General features: G+C 40.1%; 1 protein-coding gene across 4 annotated transcripts in view; it reads right to left on the reverse strand.

Annotated features, from left to right (window-relative positions):
• JAKMIP2 (janus kinase and microtubule interacting protein 2) overlaps positions 1-25123 on the reverse strand; it is a 131708-nt gene extending 106585 nt beyond the window's left edge. For 3 of the 4 annotated variants that reach the window (XM_070739387.1, XM_070739388.1, XM_070739389.1), the window contains exon 1: positions 24784-25123. The gene's annotated coding sequence lies outside the window, so the exon portion shown is untranslated. Of the gene's footprint in view, positions 1-24517 lie in introns of all 4 variants that reach the window. The other variant, XM_070739386.1, reaches the window with a different exon arrangement.
• Between the last annotated feature and the right edge of the window lie 973 nt (positions 25124-26096).

Consider the following 26096-nt stretch of genomic DNA (forward strand, 5'->3'; position numbering starts at 1 on the left):
GGACAAATCGTTTGTGCCAAGATGCACCACCACATCAACGTTATTATCTTTACTCACAGCCTTGATAATGTTTGTAATCCGCCTCCTATCCCTGTGGGCAGTGGCTCCTGGAAGACACCTCATCACCTTCACTACATCCTTCCTCTGCCCCAAATCAACACCTCTGACAATCGAGTCACCCACAAGAACATGTGTCCTCTCTTTATTTCTACTAACTGGACTTGGTATGGTGACACTATGGTCCTCATTTACAACAACTTCTCCTTTGAACATTCCCTCATTCTCCGCCTGAGGGGCCTTGCTAATATCTACAACATCCCTACTATTTAAATCCGCAAGAACATTATAGGAATTGGATACAGAGAGACCAAAATTGTTATGTTTTTGTTCAACCGCACGTAATCTTCCTGAACCAACAGTTGTCCAAACAGCCCTCCTCCTCGGGGGGCGCTGTGGAAGTGGAGGCTGCACACATGGCTGCATTACAGCACGTGGCTGGGACAATCTTTCCACTTCTGCCTGCAAGCTACAAACTAAGGACTGCAATCTAGAGATCTCTGTGGCCCCCACCGTATCTGCCTCTCCCCAGCAACACAGGGATATTCCGGCCCTCTGCCACCCCAGAGATCGGTGCCCCTTCCTCTCCTGTCTCCCGAGCGTCAGGTGGGCCAAACCTATCATTCATACTACTCACAATCATCTCATCCATACTGTACTCCCACCCACCCCAACCATCACACTCATACCAATCATTCATTCCATGCACAAGATTAACTCCATTCCAATCATCCATTAATTAGCGAACCCTCCCAATATTAAAAAAAAGATTAAATTAGTAATAAGTAAAAAGCTAATAAAATGTGGCACAATATAAATACATATAAATAGAAATTGAAAAATTCACAAAATTAATAATTAGTAATATAAAATGGTAAAAATGGTAAAATAGTAAAAATCAGATCTTAATACTAATTATTAGTTAGTTAAACATCGGTTAGTCAGTCGGTCCAGGTGAAGTGTCTTTGTATGGCTTCAATAAGTCTTAGATCTTAAAGGACTTTAAAAAGGTCTTAAAAAGGTCTTAAAAAGCTGCTGTTTTTTCCCAGCCGGTCCACTAGGGGGCGTGGATCTTCAATAAAGTGCATAGAAGTGCACAGGAGTCAGGAGGGGGGGAGGAGGGGGGAGGGACAGACAATGATAGTCATTTGCAAGTTCATATTAGCAATGTCCCAATTCCCAAGCAACCAGTTCCATCTTTCTCATTTCTCTTTCGTGATTTTATCGTCCAGCAGGTCCAAACATCCATGTAGTCCTCCCATCCCACCCAGCTGACACAAGCAGGCTCCATCCAGCACGTTCTTAAAGCTTCTGCTGGGCTCCCCCCCCCAAGACAGCAGCCACTCCCACTGGCCACCACCCCAAGTGCCTCGGTGTTTCCAGGCGTTTCAAGAGTCTTTTGGCTTTGCAGCTGACACAGGCAAGCTCCCTCCAGCACGTTCCTCAAAGCTTCTGCTGGGCACTCCCCCCAAGACAGCAGCCACTCCCACTGGCCACCACCCCAGGTGCCTCGGTGTTTCCAGGCGTTTCAAGAGTCTTTTGGCTTTGCAGCTGACACAGGCAAGCTCCCTCCAGCACGTTCCTCAAAGCTTCTGCTGGGCACTCCCCCCAAGACAGCAGCCACTCCCACTGGCCACCACCCCAGGTGCCTCGGTGTTTCCAGGCGTTTCAAGAGTCTTTTGGCTTTGCAGCTGATACAGGCAAGCTCCCTCCAGCACGTTCCTCAAAGCCTCCCTCCAGCACGTTCCTCAAAGTGTTGCCTTTTCTCTCTGGCCCTTTTGCTGAACGGGCTAAAAAGCACTTTCACCCTGGCCTTTTGGATGCAAGGGACACTTTGCTGTCAGCCAATCAGAGAATTCGTTCTGATTTGTTCTCATTTTTTGATAAAGACAAGGACTCTGATAAAGAGTCTTGGTGGACAATCAACTAAACATGAGCCAACAATGTGCAGCAACAGCTAAAAACAGCCAACACAATCCTAAGCTGCATCAACAGGGGAATACACTCCAAGACCAGGGAAGTCTTAATACCACTCTACTACGCCCTGGTCCGACCACACCTGGAGTACTGTATTCAGTTCTGGTCACCACACTTCAAAAGAAACTCTGGAGAAGGTGCAAAAAAGAGCAACTAAGATGATTAAGGGACTGGAAACCAAGACTTATGAAGAGAGACTGAGGGAACTGGGCATGGATAGCCTAGAGAAAAGGAGGGCCAGAGCGGACATGATAGCAGTCTACAAGTATACGAGGGGATGTCACAGAGAGGAGGGGATCACTTTATTCTCCAGGGTACCAGAGGGCCTGACGAGGAACAACGTCTGGAAGCTGACCAAGGAGAGATTCAACATGGAGATAAGGAGGAACTTCCTGACGGTCAGAGCGATCAACCAATGGAACAACCTACCAGCGGACGTTGTGAACTCCAACACTCTGGACATTTTTAAGAGAAAATTGAACTGCCACTTGACTGGTGTGCTATAGGGTTCCTGCTTGGGCAGTGGGTTGAACTTGATGGCCTTCATGGTCCCTTTCAACTCTAACAATAAATAAATAAAAACTGCACTCATTTGTTATTTCAATTTGTGCCTTACTTCTAATCAAATTAAAATATAAAACTCCCGCTCCTTCTCTTAAAAAGGCCGCTTCCAGACACATGGGCAGGCAGAGTGGAAGGGAATAAAAAGGAATGAATCCTCTGATTGGCTGACAGGAAAGTGTCCACTGCATCCAAAAGGCCAGGGTGAAAGTTCTTTTGAACCCATTCGCCGAAAGGACCAGGGAGAAAAGGCAGAACAGAATGGCTGAGGGGCAGAAGGCTGGGGAAGAAACAGGGTCGGAGAAGTGGAGGCAAAAAGTCCTAGACTTATGCATGTTTTAAATGTTCAGTGTCTCTCTATTTTTCATCTAGCTGTAGAGTTACATACTGTAATTATTTAATGCTCATTTTGTTATAAGTTACAAAATAGAGCTATTGTCAATCTTTGCTTCTGATATCAAGAATGTGAAGTGATGTAGTAGGTTCATAGTTAGGGACTTACTGGATCTTGTTGGGGGTGGGTGAGAATCTTCCTTAGAACCAGTGAAGGGCTACCAAAATTTTTACTACCACACTGTGGGCGTGGCTTATGCATTTTCTTTCAACATCTTTCAGTGCAAATTGGGGTGGAGTTCCATTTTCGCTACCCCATTGTGTCCCCCCGTGTCCGGGCAGTAGCCCACCCCTGCTTAGAACCTTTGAGTGGGAATATTACCGACAGTTTGATTGAAACAGGTTTTGATTGGAACAGGAATTTGAAAAGAAATTACTGATTTCAGGAATTTCTCATCATAGCAATTTCATGAATTGAGGACACAGCTGAAAAAAGGGGCTATTCCAATGCTGCGTGTAGTACCTGCCACCTAATTGTGTTTGCGTATATGTTTACATAGAGACGCTATTTTCCTTTTTCCTTCATTCAGTCTTTACTCAAGAATGAATAAATGATGAATGAATGTGGAGTGAATATAGAAACAAGTGATCACTTTCAGTGTGAAAGAAGGAAACAAGAATGATTTGCTGGGATAATACAATATAGAGAAGCATGGGGTAAATTAAATATTTTCTTTTCTTTTAATCTCATGCATTTAATTTCTTTATGTTACATGGTTAGTTTAACATTTTTTTGCTCTTTATATAACATTCCTTCCCCCAAAAGTGTACAGCATGATATGTGTGTGTGTGTGTGTGTATACACATACCATTCATTCATTCATTCATTCATTCATTCATTCATTCATTCATACATACATACATACATACATACATACATACATCAAGGCAATTAGTTCTTTTTTTAGATCACAAATGAAGAAAATTGTAATTTTTGGTAATTTTTTTCAGTGCTTTTGCAAGAGCTATTCTTGCTTTTAGAGACGGGAGAGGTTGGTTTTACCTCAACTTTATTAGAATACCCTAATAGATTAAATTGGAAAAAGCCATCTGTCCAAAGCAATTTTCTCAGAATAAAGATAATATATATGTATGTAATGTTTTGCAAGTCTTCTTGAGGATAATTCAGGTATAAATCTGGTTGCTAATGCATGTAAAATTGTACTTGCCTACTAGTTTAGTGCTGTGTAACTATCTAAAGTGGATTAATTTATATTATTTCAACTTGATATAATTTTAATAAAATTTGTATTGCTTTTTAAAAAATAAAGAAAAACAAAAGGTTCAAAACACAAAAATACACACAAATATATAACAAGTGCTTAAAAAGCAAGTGAAAAATATAAAGGATAACATGCTGTTATACTAAACAGTTACAATTCTGTACATAATTATCTAATGCAAGCATTATGCAAGTGTATCATTTCCAATAGACTTATATAACTATCACTTTATTTTTAACCTACTGTGTGATTCCATAGTTTCCAATGATTCCATAGTTTATTAGTAATTTGGTATCTTGAATAGGTATAAAATGTGAGTGTTCCTGATCTGATAAGCTTGTAAATATAAATATGTTCCTGATCTGATAAGCCTATAAATATAAATATATATTTAAATGAGAAGTAATACATCACTTTGCATGTAGTAAATTATAAATAAAATAAGATACTTTTAGTATCTTATTTTATTTATAATTTACTACATGCAAAGTGATGTATTATTTCTCATTTAAATATATGTATTTCTATTTATAGGCTTATGTATAATGTTTTTAACATTGCTGGTTGGCACTATATTCCCTGGTTCAGTTTAAAGAGGTGCTACTGCTTTTTGAAGCCCTAAAATGCTGCCATTCAGTAGTTGTCTGAATTTTTGTCACCTATGTATAGTAGCCATAAGCATACAAAGTTCTGCTTGTATTCCTTCCTGCCAAAGCAGTTAGGTTGGTAACCACAAGGGCTAAATCTTTCTTGGGGGCATCCACTTCAGCTAGGTGGTACTCCTATCAGTGACAATTCTGAAAATTTTGGACTGCAAAGTGTCTCAGCATTTTGTTATTCATACAAAGCAGTTATTCAAAGGTTTTAATCTCCAGTCCCCTGATCATCCTAGTTGCTCTTCTCTGCACTTTTTCTATAATTTCAATATCTATTTTATAGAGTGATGACCAAAACTGCATGTAATACTCCAGGTGTGGTCTAACTAAGGCTTTATAGAGTGGCGTTAGATCTAGATTGTATCCCTAGATTGGCAGCCCTGCAGCATAGCTCTTGAATTATAAAGGAGGGTAAGCAAACAAAGTTCTTTTCTGGCCAGAACCTGAGCTATTTGAGACCATGTGCCAGAGAAATGGGATGTGATTTATGATTGTGTTGGTTTTTTTCTCTGCTGCTGCACACTGCTGGCTCATATTTAGCTGGTTGTCCACTAGGACTCCAAGATCCCTCTCACAGTCACTACTGTTAAGCCTGATTTCACCCAGTTTATATGTATACTTTTGGTTTTTTTTTACCTATTTGTAGGACTTTTCTCTACATTGAATTTCATTTTGTTAGATATTTCCTTTTGTTACATTAAAAGCATTGCCCCCCCCCCTTCTTTCTGGCACCTCTTTAAAAGTCTGTTGCCTATCACACTCTTGAGCAAAGCATGTGAGCCATTTCCTTCTTTTAATGGTCCATGAAAGTACATGTATAGTATGTAGATAATAAAGTTAAAAAAAGGTGAACAACATTTTTACAGAACTATATATTGAGGCTGAGTATGACAAGAAATGGTTGATAGGGGAGGGGCCAGATGAGGCACCTGTTGACGTGAGTGACATTGAGTTGGGCCACACCCACCCAGTCACATCAACCCAATCACATGACCATCACACCATGCCCACCATCATATGATCATCAAGCCACACCCACAAAATAAGCCATGCACACAGAACCGGTAGTAAAAAATATAGAACCTACCCTTGGCACATTTGTTATGTGAATTAAAAGAAAACTATAACCTACAAATATTTCTCCAACTTTATTCAGATCAAAAGACTTAGATATAAATTCTTTCAAGCAAGCATTTGGGATGGGATTCCTTGGGGTTTTAACAGGGGAATTTCATATGTTGAATGCTAGTATAACTATTTGTAACTTTGAAACATTTCATTCTTGCCTGATGGTTTCAACTTCTTTCAATTTTATACAACTTCTTTCAACTTTATTCAAATTCTGGTCAAACTCCTTTTAGAAAATGCAGTATTTCTGGGTTAAGCAACCCTTCTAGCTGACTTTGCAGGCTAATTTGCTCTCCATATCCAAGGTCATACAATAAGAAAAACTGGGGTGAAGGAAACGGTCAGTACCAAACTCATTAGAATCAGGAGAGGAAGTCATCCCATTTCTCTGGCACATGGTCTCAAATAGCTCAGGTTCTGGCCAGAAAAGAACTTTGTTTGCTTATTCTGTTGAGTATATTACCCTCCTTTATAATTCAAGAGCTATGCTGCAGGGCTGCCAATTTTCAATAAAGTTCTAATCAGAAGGATGGGGAAGTAAAAATGGGAGTGTAAATTTCTGTGGGGTGTCCCTTGAAACAATTCTGTTCTAAATTCTGTTCCATTTGAGATGTCAGTTAACATCTGGATTTCAACCAACTACTGAGACTTCCGATAATATTGGTCATAGATGCCCAGTAGATATGATAGTCCAGATATTACTAAAATGATTATGGAATATGAGGGCTATTGTATAATAGGCCTCTGTGACATGTCCTGGTTCCTGATCTTTACACATTTAAGAACTTTACACATTAGAGGTGATGCATTTTTTTCATTGAGATGAAGTGATGATAGAATGTGCCTCTATTAGATTTTCTTCTGACCTTGCAGATTCAATTGGCTTGTTATTGTTTGAAAAGGTAACTGGACTGAGAGCAACAATGCAACTACATGGCTTCGCCTTTACATGGAGCTTATGATGTTTCACAAAGCGGTTTCGAAGTTGTGTTTTTATTCGGTATCAAAATGAAACATCTCTTCATAGATTTGCTCAACTCTAGTATAAAGTATATCTAAATAGGTTACATTACATGAAAACTCAGGATTATATTTGAACAGCTATTTTGAATAAATCTGGATTTTAGATCCCAAAACCTCTTTCTGTTGCATATCCAGCTACCTATAACAATTAGCATTGTTAGATCAAAATGTTCAATAGTATTATTCAATATTATTGAAGAAGTGAAATAGACTTTGATTGGCATTTGCCTTTATTTTATTGTTTTGTTTTACTTTTTATTTTAATAATTTATTTTTTTTATTTCATTTCATTTTATTTTGGAAATTTTATTCTGGAAATAAGTTGTCTGAGTTAGATACAACAAATGGGGAAGGAGAATAAACTCGGATTCCCCTTCCAATGATATCCTTTCAACCTCTACATGGTGAAGATAAATTATTTGAAGTATTTTGTTTATACGGTCCCAAGGTTTCAAACCTCTTCTGGGTCTTCACACCTGAGCATATTTCCTTCTTTGTCTATCTGGTTCCTGCTGCTATTCTCTATCTCAGTGGTCACCAACTGGTGGTCCATGATAAAATTTTGTTGGTCTGTAGAAAAATTATTTACATTTTTTATATTACACTAAGTACTATTTATCTTTTCAAAAATTTCGTTTTAGTGAATTATTAATCTAGTGGTCCCTGAGCTTTGAAAGGTTGGTGACTCCATGTGTTTGCCTTACACTAAAGTATCCAATCTTTCTCAAACCCTGATGTTTTCTTTTACTGTGCTATTTTTCTGATAGACACATTCTCCACAGTGTTTATTCTTGGGTTTCTATCTTGTATGTTTGTTGAATCTGGATAAAGAATTTGTGACCCTTACATTTATGCAGAAAATAAAAATTTCAATAGTTTCAGCATGTCAGAAACCAATAGAGATGTCTTCCAGACTCTTTAATTTTTCAGCCTCTAGGGCAGTGCTTCTCAAATAGTGGGATGTGTCCTCCTGGGAGGGAGGGGTGGAGCAATGCCAAAGGGCACACCCCACTATTTGAGAAGCACTGCCCTAGAGGCTAAAGAATTAAAGGGAAGTCTCTTCTAAAGAAAACATCTCGCATGTTCAATCAAACTTCTTGAATTCACAAGACATTTTCTTTTAGGACAGGCTGCCCTGGACACGCCAAGGAGCGCAATGGAGGTACTGGTTCAAGTGTCAGGTAGGATGCGTATCTCATGGTGTGGTGCAATTTGGGGACTACTGTATTTAGAGTCACAGTGGAGAGTTGGGACACATGAAATGTTTACTTCTTCCTAGGAGGGCTTAACAGAAAATAATTGAGAAGCTCCAAGGGGACCCAGGTTTTTGGGTTTGAGAATTGCTCTAAGGGGATCTGGGTTTTTGGGTTTTCTTGTTTAGACTTTTAAAATCCTGGATAGATAACATAATACACATTCCTTCTCCTATTTCCCCTCAATAATCCTATGACATGAGGTGCTGAGACAGAATGATTGGCCCAAAGTCACCCAGCTGACTTTCATGGCTAAAGCAGAACTAAAACTCAAGGTTTCCTGGATTTTAATCTGAAACTTAATTACCAGACCAAACTGTCTCTCAAAAAACAGAAAGAAAGAAAAAAGAAAGAAAGAAAGAAAGAAAGAAAGAAGAAAAGAAAAAAAATGGTAAAAGAAGAAGAAGAAATATAAACAAGGCCCTCAAACATTAAAATAGAACTCTTGGGCATGGCTATGACCACAAAGCTGATGTTAAATAACAACAAATGATATTGCTTTTGCATTTCTTTAAGCAAAAATTATGGAAAATATAAACAAAAGCCAAATATGTATAAAACATTTTTAGTGCTAATTAACAAAAGAGCTGTATACTCTGTCATACTCTACAGGGAACACACAAAAAATTATAGCTTTGATTTGGAAAGTGCACAGCATATTTAATTTAAACCCTCAGGGATGCTATAGAGTTTTAACATTTAAATCAATGTAATCAATAAAGATTTCAATATTTCATGGAGCAGTCTCCAATGCAGGCTAGGGATAGCTTAATGGAAAAGCACAAGTTTTACATACAAAAGGCCCCCAATGCAGCTTTTGCTGGTTCTATTAACATGAAGGTAATGTGAAGGACCTGATACCCAGGAGAGATATTTCCAAAAAGAATAGGCAATGCTGGGGTAGATAAACAAATAGACTCCCTGAGTATTAACGTAACTCTTAGTAATGTAAGTTCAGATATTCAAACTTACACTGTCAAAATAAAATAGAATCAATGTTTCAGATTGATCTTCGTGTGTGCAGGAGCACCATAAACCAGAAGAGCATCTCCCTGGGCACATGTGCATGCTGGGAAGCTGAGCTTCTGGTTTCTGACATGCTCATGCAATCTGGCCAGCTGGTTTTGCACATGCATACATTCAAAAAATTGGGAGGCCAGAACACTGGCGCACATGTGCATGCTGGAAACTGGACGCTCAGCACCCTAGCATGTTCATGCTGCTCTTCCAGGTTCAGGTACTATCAGACACATGTCCACGCATTCCTGTTTTGGCCCCCAGTGCCAAAAAGATTAACCAACACTGGGATAGGAGGTTATGAGCAGAGGAGCCTCACTGCTGCACCAATCTTTCCACTGTTTGAGTATCTGGGAAGGATTATCTGTCTGACAAATGCACATGCCGCCTCCTGCCGCACGAATCCCAGTGACCGATTAGGTCCCACAGAGTTGGCCTTCTCCGGGTCCCGTCAACTAAACAATGTCGGTTGGCGGGCCCCAGGGGAAGAGCCTTCTCTGTGGCGGCCCCGACTCTCTGGAACCAACTCCCCCCAGAGATTAGAACTGCCCCTACCCTCCTTGCCTTTCGTAAACTCCTTAAAACCCACCTTTGTCGTCAGGCATGGGGGAACTGAAATATCTCCCCTGGGCCTATACAATTTATGTATGGTATGCTTGTATGTATGTCTGTTTAATAATGGGTTTTTTAAAATATTTTAACTGTAAATTTATTAGATTTGTTATAAATTGTTTTTTATTGTGTTGTGAGCCGCCCCGAGTCTACGGAGAGGGGCGGCATACAAATCCAATAAACATAAACAGCATAAACATAAACATGCTTAGAGTCCTCCCACTGTTATGAAATATTCTTGTTAAGTGTTAAGGAGTATGCAGAGTAACCCTTGATTTACCAAGCATATACAGAGGAAACGTGGAAGTGGCAGATATCCAGCTGATAGCCCAGAGATACAAGTAATAATTCAGATAACCAGATACATTAAGTGTATAAATATTATTTACTTAGGCAAATAACTCAGTCAAAAACAATCCTAGTCATACACAATTCTTTCAATCAATACTCACAATACATATGCAATATTATAAACCTCTCTCAATACATTAAACAATACTATAAGCCTTACTTACAAATATATTAAACCATCATTTGAACACACAGTTCTACAGCATAGTCACACAGACAAACCAGAAATAACAGAGAGTAATCAGAGAGAGAAAGATAGAGAGAGGCTTCTGGTTCCCTCTTATGGCTAACTGCAATACTATCTCTTAAAGCTATAGTGTTATAATTCATTTAAACATACAGGGATAGTGTGCTTAAATATTGCCAAATGCAACACAAAACGGGAGTTCAGCTGAGTGCAAAAAATCGTTCTTCAGTTCCTTTTCCAGGGCAGCAGAATCTTGATGGCCAAAGACACTTGCCGTCTTCAAGTCATTTATGCATACTAGCCTTCCTCAGGTTGAAGAAGGATATTTTTTAGGGCCAGGCATAATGAGCTACCATTGGCATTATCAGATTTATTAAAACTTCATTTTCTTAACATAACTGCTCATGTTACTCTGGGAAAAAAGAAACTGTCCAACATGAGTTATTTCTGTGGAATTTCTATAAGGATCTGGGCAGGGTATATATATATGGCTCTTTCTATAAGGCCTCCCAGGAAAGGGAGAAAACAATTTACACCATCATCTTCTCTAAGACAAGAACCATGTTATCACCAACATAGTAGCCAAATTGTATGGCTGAAGTGGAAATATAGCGACAATTCATTTAATAGTGATAACCTTTCTACCCAGGAGACATTTTATTGGTTTTCTTTTTGTTGCTTTATTTTTCTTAGCATTGTTGATCTTTTATCATAACACGTTTTGATTTGATTCATTCTGTATAGGAAATTAGATCTGGTATAATCAGAGCTTCTGGGTCATAGTAGGGGCATCTCATTCGATGGATTCTCCACATTTTATTTCTAAATATGTTCTGTGACTAGGAATAAGAATGTAATATCACACCATTTCTTTTGTTGTCTCTGCAGGGACATTTCCCTGAATGATCATTCATTTCCCCATTTCAGCTTTTTTCCTCTCGGTTATCTACAACAAATTTCACACATCTGAGATTTGGGAATACTAGAAAAGCTGGATTTATAATTACTCCTGTTACCTTTAATTTAGTCACTACTTTTTCAGGTGCTTCCAATGTTCCTTTTAACTGACACTATAACTATGATGTCATCCGTAGAAATGATGATTCCTACCATTTTGGACCAGAGCGCTGCAATGGTAGGAACCCACTAATGATGCAATTTTCGGTGGTTTTCCCCCCCAGTGTCTCCTGAGAAGGAACTTCTCAGCTGTGCTTTGGACAAAGAGTAATAATAATAGTAACTCAGCATTTAGACAAGGGCGGGCAGGAGGGCTTCTTCTGACATGGAGACACTGGGGGAAAATGCCGAAAATTGCATAATCAGTGGGTTCCTACCAGTGTGGCACTCTAGACTGCATTGGTAGGCACCCACCATTGATCCAGAAGTTCTAATTTACCTTGCCACCAGTTCTATTCCTTCAGCACCACATGGATGCATGTGCATTGAATGCTGCATGGCCATGCTGTGTGAGTACACTTGCACAGTGCCAAACGCCAAGCTTTTGTGCATGCGCAGAAGCAAAAAACAATATGGCAGAGCCTACGGTGCTGCCAAGATAACCAGTTCAGGGGTGTGGCCAACTGGTGATTGCTTCCAGTATGGTGAGCAGGGTAGAAATTCCCACTACCGGTTCTATAGAACCAGTCCAAACTGGGAGCAACCCACCTCTGATGTCATCTGGGAAAATTTTGCATTTCCTGAAACTCTCAAAAATAACAACACATCCATGCAAACCAACAACTATTCTGGTGAACTGATTAGTTGGGTAGATACAAGGGCTGCTTTTTCCCCCTTATGTTTCATTTCTAGGGGTTTAAAAGTACCTTTTATTGAATCCAAGTTGGATAAATATTTAGCTCTATCAAATTTACCTTGCAAATCATTCACTTTGGGGAGCTATCAAATTGTTCCCACCTGATTAATTCAACTATGATTCATGGAAAGTCTAACTTGGAAAAAAATGAAAGCTCATGAAGTAAATTAAGGTTGTTTTAAAAACAACCACTAATTTTGCAGTGACTTCATATCACTTGTTTCTAGGGTAGTTTTTGCTGGGAAACCAGAGAAAAGTACAGTAAGAGATTCAGTATGCAAAGCTTACAAAGTACAAACATGTATTTGAGCACTCTGTGAATAAGTGAATAGGATAATAAAAATAAGCTGGGCATAACAGGAGGATACAATTAACATAAAGACATTTATCTTTGTAGGAATGAAGTCTTATTTCTAATGTTCAACAATAAAGATACCATAGCATCGGTAAAATACCATTCTGCTGAACTTTGCTACTTGAGCCTGTACAATCCAGAAAACCATAACAATAGAAAGAAACTTGGAGATTATCTAAAAAGTATGAAAGTACCATTAAGGAGGGACTTGCAGGAAATATAACATAGTTTAGAGATTGCAGCAAATACCAATAGTACTTAGTCTTACAGTATTTACTGCTTCATAATGCTTTACAGTAATCTCTAAGTGGTTTACAGAGCCATCATATTGCCCCCAGCAATCTGGGTCCTCATTTTAGCCACCTTGGAAGGATGGAAAGCTAAGTGAACCATGAGCCAGTCAGGATCAAATTGCTGGCAGTTGGCAGAATTAGCCTGTAATACCACATTCTAAGTATTGCGCCACCATGGCTTTTATGAGAAATGTGATAAAGAAACTGCAAATAACCCTGCCTTGAATATATTTAATATAAGAAGGGACTATCTTTCAAGATTCTGGTATGCCTTCAACAATGGAATCATTATTCCAAGAGCCCTTGTATATTGGGATCCACAATAATTATAAGAATTAGAATGATTCTAAAAACCAAACAAACACTTGCTAAAGTTAAATGTTCATAGTTTGGATTTTTAAAAAATCCTACTATGGAGAGTCTTTGTAGGAGAACTGGTGGCTTACTTTTACATAATTAAGCAAATCAACTAAAGTAGTTGTGTTCAGTGAAGGGCTATCAAAATTTTTACTACCACACTGTGGGCATGGCTTATGCATTTTCTTTCAACATTTTTCAGTGCAAATTGGGTGCTCTGGGGTGGAGCTCCATTTTTGCTATCCCACTGCGTTCCCCTCTGTCCGGGCTGTAGCCCACCCCTGGTTGTGTTTGCAGAAAATTTAGGAGGGCCATGGTTGTCTAGGCTTTCCTCAAGAGATTAGAAAAGCAAAAACATCTTGGTTTGATTTTTTTTTTCAATCCAGAGAAAGGATTGATTATTGCGCCTGTTTCTTGGCTCCCTATTTTTAAAGTTGGTCCATAAATACAGGCCCTACAATAAACATGAATTTGGGCAAACTCTGGGATGCAATGGAGAAGGGGGGGGGGGGCTGCCCTGCTTTGACCCATGTGATCATGGAGAGTCGTACACGATTTAGTGACTGAACAACAATAAATAAATGCAGGTAAATGAGGCAGTAAATGTATGCCGCCCTGAGTCTGCGGAGAGGGGTAGCATACAAATCCAATAAATGAATGAATGAATGATCCGTGATTCACGTGCAACAAATTTTAAAATGAAGAACACAGAACAGGGCATTCTGGAAATATCAAGAAATGTCTGCAGGATTCTGAGGAAGATTAAATCTGAGTGGGGATGGGGAGGATTTTCCCAGGAATATTAATAGAAGTGGCCTCAATCTTCATTTATATGAAAAGAAACCAAAATCTTGCAACTTTATTTTAATGCTGAAATCGAAACAAAAAGAAATAACCAACCAATAACTGGAATATTTAACTCTTGGATGAGGACTATCTTGTAACACAAACATTGGCTTACCTAGACTATACAAACTTACACTGAAAGATGTCCCCATATTTGCAGTGACAGCACATTTATGAATATTTTACAATAGAAAAGGATCAAATTTTAATAATCAAAATTAATGCATATGTAGATGCAAAACCTGTGTTGTTTACACCCTCAGATTATTATGTATGGGGGTTGCAGGTTATCCTACTTTTATAGAAAGTGGATTGACCAATCAGCTTGGCCAAAGCTGATACAACTGTCACTTTTTTTAACTATATACTTTTAAAGCACTAATCTATTTAATGGCAAGAGTTTATATACTAGATTAGCAAAGTAGGAGGCTGCATTTGGCAAGTTGTCATAACTACTGGATGAGTGTGGGAGAGAAAGCATTTTAATAGAAGCAAAGAGAGAAAGTAAACATTTTTTCTCTCTTGCCCCATTGTCTTTCTTCCAACTCCTCCTTTTATAGTAAAGGTAAAATACAAAGGTTCCCCTGCACATGTATGCTAGTCGTTTCTAGCTCTAGGGGCTGTCCCCATCTCCGTTTCTAAGTTGAAAACTGGCACTGTCCAAAGATGTCTCCATAGAAACATAGAAACATAGAAGACTGACGGCAGAAAAAGACCTCATGGTCCATCTAGTCTGCCCTTATACTATTTCCTGTATTTTATCTTACAATGGATATATGTTTATCCCAGGCATGTTTAAATTCAGTTACTGTGCCAGCCACACTCCATGGTCATGTGGCTGGCATGACTCAATGCCAAAAACGTATGGAGCTCTGTTACCTTCCCAACAAAATGGTCCCCATTTTTCTACTTGCATTTTTTACGTTGTTTCGAACTTCTAGGTTGGCAAAAGCTGGGACAAGTTACAGGATCTCACCCTGTTACGTGGTGCTAGGGATTCAAACCACTGAACTGGTGACTGACAAGCTCAGCATCTTAGCCACTGCTCCCCCTTTTCCAGTAGCAAATCTCAAACTAGAAGAAACAGAACTGGATTGTAGCATGTAGTCAAAGCTTCCCTTCTCCAGATTTTATCGTTATAATAGTTGAAAAAGAGAGACAGAAAACTGACATATCAGTTGAATGGCTGTTTTGGATGTGTCTCTGTGTGCTCTTTTACTTGAGAACTTTGAAGGTAGGAAGCAAGCTGTTGAAACTTCTTAGACAACAATATGCCCTCCAATTTAGAATAACCTAAGGTTAAAACCAACTACTTGTATTTACTTGTTTTCATATAATTACAGATTTGGAAGGGGCACTTAGGCCATGTCCAAACCCTTGTGATAGTGTCCCAAATGTGCTTTTTCAGGAGGCAACTGGACTTTCTTGCCTTTTCTTTTTGAAGATGTTTTGCTTCTCATCCAAGAAGCTTCTTCAGCTCTGACTGGAGGGTGGGGGAATGGAAGGATTTATATTCTTTTCCAGTGCCCCAGAAGTTCAAATAACACATTCCAGACAAATGGCCATTTAGTTTTTAGTTGAACACATCTATGAAGGGAAACCAACCACCCTCGGGGTAATTAGTTCTACTACTTTTTATTGTTTGAAAAAAATGCTATTAAAACTCTACATTTTACATCATGTGGCACAGTATGAGAGAACAGGACTTTGCTATATATGGCATATGTAAAGATAGTTAAAGACGACTATCATAGTCCTACCTGTAATTTATTAGTGGGTCCTAAAACTACTGGTTTATTTATTATTAGAGTTGGAAGGGACCTTACACGTCATCAAGTTCAACCCCCTGCTCAAGCAGGAAACCCTACACCACCCCAACCAGATGGCAGTCCAATTTTCCTTTGAATGTGTCAGGTGATGGGGTGTTCACAACCTCTGTGGCAGGCTGTTGCACAGGTTGATTGCTCTCACCATCAGAAAGTTCTTCATTATTTCCAGGTTGAATCTCTCCTTGGTCAGTTTCCATCCATTGCTCCTAGTTTCTCTCCGCCCTGGAAAATAGTGTAACCTCCCCCTCTCTGTGGCAACCCCTCAAATATCTGTATACTGCTATCATGTCCACTCTGGCCCTCCTTTTTTGTCCATGCCCAGTCCAGCAACCTCTCTTCGTATGTCTTGGTTTCCAGTCTCTTTATCATTTTAGTTGCTCTTTTCTGTACTTTCTCTAGAATTTCAATGTCCTTTTTGTAGTGGGGTTCAGGTGCGTGCTTGTGCGCAGGCTCAATGTACATGCGCAGAAGTCTCCCCGGGTGAGTGGACGGAGGCTCATGCCATCAGCGCTACCAGATCTTAGAACCTGACCGAACTCACGACTGTTATAATCTTTTCTCACTCTCTTTTCAGAGTCCTTAGTTTTCAGTTCCCTCGTCACCTTTGTTTTCCTTCTTATAATTTATTCCAGTGTTGCAAAGTTCAGTGCTCTGAAACAGACTCAAAACTTTCCTCATTCTGTTTCCTACAGATGTGTCACTTTCTAAAAAAATCCCAGCCAGAATGTAAAATCATTTGGAATGAAGAGTGTCATGTTAAAAAAAACCATCATAAAGAATTAAATACCAGTGCTATTACCCCTATAGGAACTGGCATGAGTGTACATTGTAAGTAAATAAAACTGGTACATTACTAATACATAAAAATGGTGAAAATGATTAAGATTGATTCAGTTACAACATATCCAATATACTGCCATATGTGCATTACTACAAAATAGGGTAGAATATTTGTGGGCATATGGGAGAGTTTGGTTTATTGATTTCTTGCTGTTTTTCTGATATTGTATTTTCCATGGCAAAAATATGAGCTCACATGACTTACAGTAAAGCAGAGCAATTTCATATACAAAATTGCAAAGAGGTAATGTTACTCAGTGCCTAATGAAATAAAATGCCCAGATGGGCCTTAAAAGATTGATTGTTATTTTGAGACTGATTTTGTTAGTCATGTTCCATATATTTTCAAGACTTGAATGTCATGAATTTAGCCAACCTTTGTAGAATTTGGTTTCTGTAAAGATGTTATATAACATGTTTTCCCTAATAGATCATAGTCTTAAGAATTTTCTTTCTTTATTGAAATTACGTGCCTGCCCATCTGAGCAGAAAGAAAATGTATTTATGCATCTTTTTTAACCAGATGTATTTTTCTCCCTATTCCACAGAGACAAAAGCAAAGTGAATATATTGTCCATATTGGGATACTTTTGGAAAAAGAATGGAATGGAATGGAATAGAATAGAATAGAATAATAACAGAGTTGGAAGGGGCCTTGGAGGTCTTCTAGTCCAACCCTCTGTTTAGGCAGGAAACCCTATAGCACTGATGGTGAACCTATGGCACGGGTGTCACAGGTGGCACATGGAGCTGTATCTGCCAGCATGTGTGCCATTGCCCTAGCTCAGCTCCAGCGTGCATGTGCGCACTGGCAGCTGATTTTCAGCTTGGATGAAGGCTCTGGAATGGCATTTTCAGCTTCCGGAGGGCCTCTGGGAGGATGGGGAAGGGTGTTTTTGCCCTTTTCAGGCTCCAGGCAAGCCTTTGGAGCCTGGGGAGGTTGAAAAAAGGGCTGACCGGGCCCACCAGAAGTTGGGAAACAGGCTGTTTCTGGCTTCCAGAGGGCCTCTAGGGGGGCAGGGGATGCAATTTTTGTCCTCGCCAGGCATTGATCTTGCCCCCCTGACCAATAAATCTGATGCATGGTGTGATTGGATTGTCTGATTGAGTAATATATAGGGGTTTTAGCTATAGTTTTTTAATGTATTAGATTTGTTTTGTACACTTTGTTTCTATATTTATTCTGTGAGCTGCCCCGAGTTTTCGGAGAAGGGCGGCATACAAATCTAATTAATAATAATAATAATAATAATAATAATAATAATAATAATAATAATAATAATAATAGTAGAATTATGGGTGTGGGCACTCGTACAGGTGCAATAGTGTGTGTGCACACGCTTTGGGCACTCAAAAGAAAAAAGACTCACCATCACTGCCCTATAGCATTTCAGACAAATGATTATCTATCTCTTCTTAAATATTTCCAGTTTTGGAGCATGTACAACTTCTGGAGTCAAGAGTTAGTCTTTGACACTGGCCAATAGTTCAATCAGGAAATTCTGAAAATATCAGATGTTTCCCAATGACCAAATCTAAGAGTATCATTGCTTTTGCCACTGTGGAATTTGTCCCTGAAAAATTATAATACCTAACTTGAACTTGCTTTCTTAATAATTTATGTAAATTAGGTATTTATTTAAATTAGTTAAGCCATCTTAACATTCCTATATGAAGTCTGGCTGGGCTCTGAACTTCACATTTTGCATTTTTTTCCTTGGGCAGGGAATTGTGTCCCTTAATCTATTATAACCCGCAGTTCTCCAGTAGCCACAATAATCTTTTCTAGCTCTGCCATTGTATTTTGGTGTACAATGACTTTAAAAAATAATGTTGCGGTTTCTTGCCCACTCCTCATCCTAGATCCATTTGGTTGTCAATTTCTGCAGTCTTTGCAAAAAACACATTCCCTCTTTCTTTTGTTAAATTTATGTCTCAAAATGTGATCATTAAAAAGATGATAGCCACAAGCTTATCTATAAGGATAACCCAGGTAACAATGGCAATGGCATTGAGAGAACAATGTGAAACTACAGAAGGAATGCTACCATTGCATTTCCTGCCATTTTTTATTTTCTGTTTTATTTGGACATCCAGGATAACAGGAAAATTTCAGTATGTATGTATGTATGTATGTATGTATGTATGTATGTATGTATGTATGCATGCATGCATGCATGCATGTATGTATGTATGTATGCATGTTTGTCTTTTATAGAGCTTGAAGCTGTAAGGAGCTTTATAAAGCGTGATTCTTGAAGATGCTCTTCAAATGTTAAAAGAGAAGTTCATGTCATTCTTTCACTTAGTCTGTGACAAAGTATTTTTTTTTCAATTACAACTGAAGCAACACACATTCACATTCAGTCAATGTCAGGTTAGAATTAGCATTTATGATGAACAGCAGCAAAGGCCTCTATGACCCAACAGAGCTCTCTAAAAGCTGACATTTGCCGTGACTTCAATCACACATTTAACTCGCCACACTTTCCCTGCCTCTATGAAATGGGACCTGTTTGCCCTAGCAGTAATATGTATTTGTCAGGAAAGATTGCCATCATGGGTACTATAATGGGCTGGTTCCTGAGTGGCCATTTGGCTGTGACTGGCATCAGGCAACCACCATATTGTTTCCTCTGCAGTGTTGTAGCCACTGAGTACCAATCCCAGTTGAATAGCTCTTTGGTTCCCAATAGTACCGGGTAGAACAGTAGCAATGAGCTATATCAGGGTTGGTTTCTAACGTACCTTGCTGCCGATTTGCTTCCTCCCGTGCCATGTGGCCATGCCTCATGGGCACATGCACACTATGCATACATGTGAATGCGCAGTGCTGAAAATTCACACACCCCCAAGCCCAAAACAAGATGGTGGTGCATGCTCAGTGCCAAAAACTCGGCTTCTGCGCATATGCAGAAGGGGAAAAAAATCAGAAAAAAAATCCTCACCTCCAAAATCCCCCACACACATACATGTAACATATTTTTGCTGAATTTGAAAATGAAGAGAGACTAGTATAGATCTATTTTGGCCTTGCTGGGGCCTCATCAGCTAGTCAAACCCACACTGGCATTTGATCTCGCAGCCTTTGCCTTGTAAAGCAGAGAATATATATATATACAGTGGTACCTCAGTTCTCGGCCACAATCCGTTCCAGAAGTGTGGTTGAGAACCGATTTGGTCGAGAACCGAATTAATTTATCCCATAGGAAATAATGGTAATGGATTTAATTGGTTCCCAGCCCATTGACTTGCTGGGAAACAATTAAATCTACATTATTTCCTCTATTTCCTATGGGATAAAGATCTGAGAGGACGGGGTGAGAGGGAAGGGGAGTCGGAATCCCGACACGCCCCTCCTGGTCGCCCCCTTAACAGCCTCCCAGTCTCTACCTTGTAACTGCTCCAAGCTGCAGGAAGGGCAGGGCTGGTTGCAATACCGGCAGCTTCGGGGGGCTACTTTCCTCAGCGGTTCAGTTGGTTGCCTCCAAGCAGCTGCACGAATTTTTTCTTTCCTGGTGGCCAGGAACGTCACGTGATGAAGGGAAGCTGCCGCCGCTGCCACCAGGAAAGAAAAAGTTCATGCAGCTGCTTGGAGGCAACCAACTGAACCGCACGATGTTCCCGTCACTGCTGCTGCTCCTCGAGCCACCCAGTCTCTACCTTGTAATTGCTCCAAGCTGCAGGAAGGCTAGGGCTGGCTGCAATACCGGAAGCTTCAGGGGGCTCCTTTCCTCAGCAGTTCATTACCTCCAGGCAGCTACCTCAACCTTTTCTTTCCCAGCGGCAGCTCTGGCGGCTTCCCTTCATCACATGACATTCCTGACGCTGCTGCTGCTCCTCAAAGGGAAGCTGCCAGAGAGGCCGGCGGTGGGAAAGAAAAAGTTGGTGCAGCTGCCTGCATGTAACCAACTGAACCGCTGAGGAAAGGAGCCCCCCGAAGCTGCCGGTATTGCAGCCAGCCCTACCCTTCCTGCAGCTTGGAGCACTTACAAGGTAGAGACTGGGCGGCTGTTAAGAGGGCGGCCAGGAGGGGCGTGTCGGGATTCCAACTCCCATTCCCTCTCACCTCGTCCCCTCAGATCTTACATTTCTGGTAGTAAACAAAATTTTCTGTTCAGTATCCGAATTTTTGTTTGGATACTGAAGCAAATTTTTGCAGAAAATTTTGTTCGGTATCCGAAATGTATGAAAACAAAGGCGTTTGAAAACCGAGGTACCACTGTATATATATACAGTATTTCAAATGTTTTTTAGCTGATATATGATGGTCTTGGTATATTCGGGTTTCTTCCCGTGTAGGATTTGGAAATTTCTAGCGACGTTTTGACAAGGTCCTACTCGTCATCTTCAGGCTGGTGCTTCTGTCCTTGTTCTAGGGCGAACACAGCGAGACCTGAGCTGCCTTTATTTATTTATTTATTTAATTTATTTAGATTTGTATGCCGCCCCTCTCCGCAGACTCGGGGTGGCATACAAATCTTTCTTCTATAAATACTGGTTGCTGGGTGTGGTTTGATGGCTCAGCAATTGCCTGCTGTGTAGAAACTTCCTGATGAGTCAGTGGGGTAACACCTGGGGTCGTTCATGTAGCTGAGGTACGTTGATGTAGCTGAGGTATGCTGATATATATATATGTGTATGTGTGTGTGGGGGGGGGCGTGTGTATGTGTGTCACATATATATATAAGCTGATGAGGCCAGAAAAAAAGCCAAAACAGATCTATCATAGTCTCCCTTAATTTTCAAATTCAGCAAAAACATGTCACACGCGAGCACACCACACACACACACACACACACACATATATATACATATATACATACATACATACATACATACATACATACATACATACATATATAACGGTCTTGGCATATTCGGCTTTCTTCCCGTGTAGGATTTGGAAATTTCTGGCGACATTTCGATGAGGTCCCACTCGTCATCTTCAGGCTGGTGCTTCAGTCCTTGTTCTAGGGCGAACACTCGTGGGACCTCGTCGAAACGTCGCCAGAAATTTCCAAATCCTACACGAGAAGAAACCCAAATATGCCAAGACCGTCATACCTGTACCCGTGAAAATCTATGAAAACAAATACACACACACACACACACACACAATGACAGCATCCACGGACTGGAACCAACAGAACCAGTTCAGTGATGTAATTGTGACATCACCAGCTGCTTGCTACCCATTGTGGGGAACTGGTCCGAACAGACCAGCCTCTTGATTTGGTGAGTAAAGTTGGTGGCCACTGGTTGCAATAACATCACTATGTGGGCACCCCTACCAAGAATGACATCTGGGCTTATCACAAATATATCATTCACAACGCAAGCAATAAGTATTAGATATTGGTGCATAGATGGAATCATATTCCACTCTATAACAGTAGGCGAACAATCACATTTCCTTCAGAATCACATTTTACAGGAAATTAATTATATAATTACATTCATTCTCTTCCCCCCCCCTCTCCATGTGTGCATGTTTCCAGTTACTTCCAATCAGAGGAAAATTGGACCCAAACCTTTGTATACGAAGGAAATTTGTCTTCCTTTTATTAAGCCTTTCCAGCATGAGCTTCATTCTTGCACTAGATAGGGAGCGCAATAAATCTATCTTTACTTGCCAACTATATAGCCAGTCCTGACTGTCTGTTGAACCTCTTTGCATAATATGCACATGAAAATTATCCCTTGGCTGTCAATATCATTTTCACATTTTCCATTTTAAAGGATATTCCTACAAACATAACATCATGCATAAATGGTCTGGAGAAAGATTTTCTGATCATATTTTGTCATATTCATTCAGTGCCTGACATGGTTCTGCATGCTCAGTGGTCCACTAAAGCATTCACTACATCATTGATAACAAAGGAATGCTATTTTAATAAATTGACTTTCTAATCCAAGCTCAGATTCATTTGACAAATATACCCTCCTGGAATAAATATACCGATTGGCCTTCTTTTAGAATAAGTTCTAGTCTAGAATCAATGTAATAAATATGATGTTGAGTAACACTGGGTAAAACCAGGTTCTAATATTGGCTAAATAAATATTTTAGAGCCAATCACATATATTCACTCTCGCAGCCCAATCACCTGGATAAAGGGTAGTAATATTACAAGACATCCATATTAATAATATTAGGGATTTTTCTTCTCACTTCCATCTCAGATTAAAGCACCTGTGTGGTATGATTAAGATGTTATACCAGCAAGGGAGAGTAAGTCAGCATCACCTTCAGATGCTAAGTCTCACTGGGTAGCTTTGGGATAGTTGTTGCCTCTCTACTTAACTTGCCTCGTGGGGTTGCTGTTGTAGGAAAAAAACAGGAGGAGGGTATACTACAGTGTGTATTGTCATGGAATTTCCATCACATATGTCACCTTGAATGAAAGAGGGGCTGTAAATCAAATCAATAAATAAATCCATGTCAATTTAGTTAAAAGATACATATAATAAATCTCTTAACAATCATGTACTAAAATTTTATAGAAAGTATATAAATGGAGAGGGGCGGCATACAAATCTAATAAATAAATAAACAATAAATAAGTATGTGCATGTGTGTGTATTTGTGTGTCTATGTGTACATGTGTGTATAGGTGTGTATAAAATGAATTAATGGATATGTACTCATACTTTTTCAACTGCCTATCTCTATACAACCTGAAATCTATATTGTCATACATTTTACCTACTTCTTAAATTAATACTACCTTAATACTTTAAATTCACATAGCATTAGTTTAATGCTGACATTTAGATTCATTTTTGTTGGCAAAACAAGAATGAGAAACCGATCCAGAATGAAAAACCGACACAGTGACAGTACTTACAACATACAATTGATTATGATCAAAACCAAAATTATTAGTTAAAATTAATGATTCTTACATACTAGACTACTTTGTGAACTTGAGGAAGATTCAGAAATTCAGATAGTGGAAAAGAGAATCTGCAAAAAATGAATTATCTGATTCTTGGGATTTAGATTTGGGATATCAAAATGGTGGGCAATTAGATATGGATTGATGTTACACTTTGTCTGAAAAAAACAACAACTCAATAGCATTAACATTCAATACCTTAGTATTTCCGTAAAGGACATCAAGTGAAAGCTTTCTTACTCTTTTCCCTAAAGACTAATCAGATGCTTATGGGAAATCTATGAGCTGGACATGAAGGCAATAGAATAGACATGACAGTCAAGAAACAGAGGCTGTGAATTAGTGCTGTACATGGTACTGGATGTGCAATATAGATCTGTCCTTTGTGGCTGAAATGAAACCAGGGCACTATCAATTCCCTCTATCAGCCCAAGTGGAATGCATTGCCAGTCCATCACGGCTTCAAATACATTCATATGTAAATGCTACAAAGAGATCCAGGTGTGTGAGGCTCACATACAAATGCAGGTACGGATCCTTATGCAGAAAGTGCATCCCACCCAAATCCTCTGGCAATGCACTTCATGGATTTAATACACTTAAACCATCCCACACACACACACTCTACCCACAAATCAATCATGGACGCAATCGACTGCTGGGACTGCTGCCAGAAATTGTACTTCACGGAGGCCCAGCCCAACAATCAGGGAATTAAAAGGAGGAAAGAAAACCCATCTCAGAAATGCCTGCATTCCCAAACTGACAGGCACTCGCTAAGCATCTCATTTTTTCCAACAGAAAGGGTAAATCACAGCATCCCCTCCATCTGGATACTTACAATTCAGCTTTGCCAGAGACAGCTTGTCAGCAGCCTCCATCCCTCTCCATCTTCCTTCTCCTTGCCTCTCACACCATATCCCCTCCCCTTTTCTTTCCTCTCCTCCTTTTCAGCTGCTTAGATGAAAGTCATTGTTCTGAGGGGAGGATGCTAACACCCATAAGAACTGCAACATCCAAGGCCCTTAGACTCGGATCATGGCAGCTGCAGGGGGAAAAAAAAAACAACAGCAAGGGTGCCAGGAGTGGCTGATGGCTGATACTCACCGGGGTGAAGCCAGGAAGAGACGCTGTAAGGTGAGGGAGGGGCGATCTGGATCCATTTCCCCCTCCACCGAGGCTGCTTCCCAGCAAACCATCAGCAGATGCTCCCCCTCCCTTTCCTTCGGCTGAGGAAGGAATCCACCCACCCAGCAGCAAGAGCCAGAGCTTCGGTGACCTCCCTCCTTGGAGGAGGAGGAGGAAGAGGAGGAGGAAGAGGGTGATGAGCTCAGGGAGGACGGAAACAGACTGGAAATTGCAGCACGGGCCGCCTCCTCCCCTTTCCCTGCTGCGGTGCTTAGCTCTCCCTGGGTGCCATGGCAACGGCCATAAAAGATGGCGAGGAAGCAAGGGATGGGGAGGGTGAAAGAGAAACTGTAGAGGGTGGTGACGACGAGGAAAAGCTGCCTTTGACAGGCAAACAAATCACTTCACAGGCTGCTGATGTTATTGATGGGGAGGAGAGAAAGGTAAATTAACTTATTCAAGGAGGTCAGGGCAGGGATCTGCATAGTATTCATTCCTACTAAGGGGAAAACCGAAGCTCTTTTATAGGATAAGTGCTAATTCAACCCTGGAAAAGTCAGAGCAAAAGCCACAGTCATTTCAGAGGTTTGTCAGCGATGGTGATCCAGGGTGAACTTTCTTGGCTTCTTAAGATAAATGGTACGAGATACCGCAAATACGGCAAAGTCCTTCTCAGTGATGGTAGCATTGGGCTCCATCCTACCTCTGCACAATAAACATGACACACATTCATGTTTTTGTTTGGATGTTTGCAGTGGTAGGTTGAATGTTCTGCCTTTACATATGCAGTTCACTCCCAGCCTGGAGACCTTTGGAGGAATGAGTTGAAAACTGTCACAGGTATTTGTCAATGTGCATCATGGCTGGAGATAATGGGATGCAGAATCCAGCCTTTCCAGATTGTGTTTATTTATTTATTTATTTATTTGATTTTTCTGCCGCCCTTCTCCTTAGACTCAGGGCGGCTTACAACATGTTAGCAATAGCACTTTTTAACAGAGCCAGCATATTGCCCCCACAATCTGGGTCCTTTTACCCACCTCGGAAGGATGGAAGGCTGAGTCAACCTTGAGCAGGTGATGAGATTTGAACCGCTGACCTACAGATCTACAGTCTTGGTCTGGGGAAACTGGATATATAATTTCCTTTTGGTTTCAATATTCCGTTCATTGCAGGTAAGGAAAATAACAGAACAAAGAACCATAAAAACCCTGAACTATCCAGAAGAAAGAGCACAGAAACCAGTTCATTAAAAAACACAACAGATTAAACAGTATGTCAAAAATGAGGGG

Source organism: Erythrolamprus reginae, chromosome 2 (genome assembly GCF_031021105.1).
Source record: "Erythrolamprus reginae isolate rEryReg1 chromosome 2, rEryReg1.hap1, whole genome shotgun sequence".
Taxonomy (NCBI): domain Eukaryota; kingdom Metazoa; phylum Chordata; class Lepidosauria; order Squamata; family Dipsadidae; genus Erythrolamprus; species Erythrolamprus reginae.